Source organism: Dipodomys merriami, unplaced genomic scaffold (genome assembly GCF_024711535.1).
Source record: "Dipodomys merriami isolate MVZ:Mamm:240054 unplaced genomic scaffold, mDipMer1.0.p SCAF_1220, whole genome shotgun sequence".
NCBI classification, from domain to species: Eukaryota; Metazoa; Chordata; class Mammalia; order Rodentia; family Heteromyidae; genus Dipodomys; species Dipodomys merriami.
In genome coordinates this window covers 133007-133819 of record NW_027202517.1, presented here as the reverse complement: position 1 = coordinate 133819, position 813 = coordinate 133007, and the positions used below count along the sequence as shown (strand labels likewise).

The 813-nt window shown below is 37.3% G+C and overlaps 1 non-coding gene across 1 annotated transcript; it reads right to left on the bottom strand.

Annotated features, from left to right (window-relative positions):
• Window positions 1–304: 304 nt before the first annotated feature.
• LOC138823759 (U6 spliceosomal RNA) lies at window positions 305–411 on the bottom strand. The gene has a single exon (XR_011370903.1). It is a non-coding gene; the product is annotated as a U6 spliceosomal RNA (small nuclear RNA).
• Between the last annotated feature and the right edge of the window lie 402 nt (window positions 412–813).

The following is an 813-nucleotide window of genomic DNA, read 5'->3' as shown; positions in this document are numbered from 1 at the left end:
TATATACACCACATTTTCATGGTGCATTCATCTTCTGTGTGCCATAGAGGTGAGCTCCATATCTTAGCTATTGTAAATAATGCTGCAGTTAGCATCGTTGTGCTGGTAGTTTTAGTATGGTCTTCTTTGTGATCATTTGGGTAAATCCCTAGAATTGTGATTGCTGGGTCATAAAGGAGCTTTATATGGAGTCTTTTGACCAGCCTCCATACTGCTTTCCAAAGTTGTTGAACAAGTTAACACTCCCACCAAGAATCAAGTAAGGTTCCCTTGTGGCCACATCCTCTCCAGCATCTTTACTTGTAAAAATATGGAATGATTCAAGAATTTGCGTGTCAACCTTGCACAGGGGCCATGTTAATCTTCTCTGTATTGTTCCAATTTTAGTGAATGTGCTGCTGAATTGAGCACAGAGAATTTTTTATATATAAAGTGTAATTGATTTTCTTAAACTAGACAATTCAAAGAAAAGTAAGTTTTGAAGATTTCTCATGAAATTTTAGAACCATGTACTTCTTATATAAGCACACATTTAAGAATAGACAAGATTAACATTTCAAAAACAAAATAATCCCAGATATTGTTGTTCAAGAGATGTGTAGGATGGGGGGGTATTGGATGGGGGGACAGGGGAAGGCTGAGAAGGGATGTGAAGGGTAAACAAAGGAGGAGGCTGCAATGCTTGATAAGAAATGTACTCATTATCTTGCCCGTGTAATTGTAACCCCTCTGTACAGTATGTTCGCAAAAAATAAAAATAAAAAAAGAGATGTGTAGGAGGACGAATTCAATTATTCTGTACAAGGCACCTGT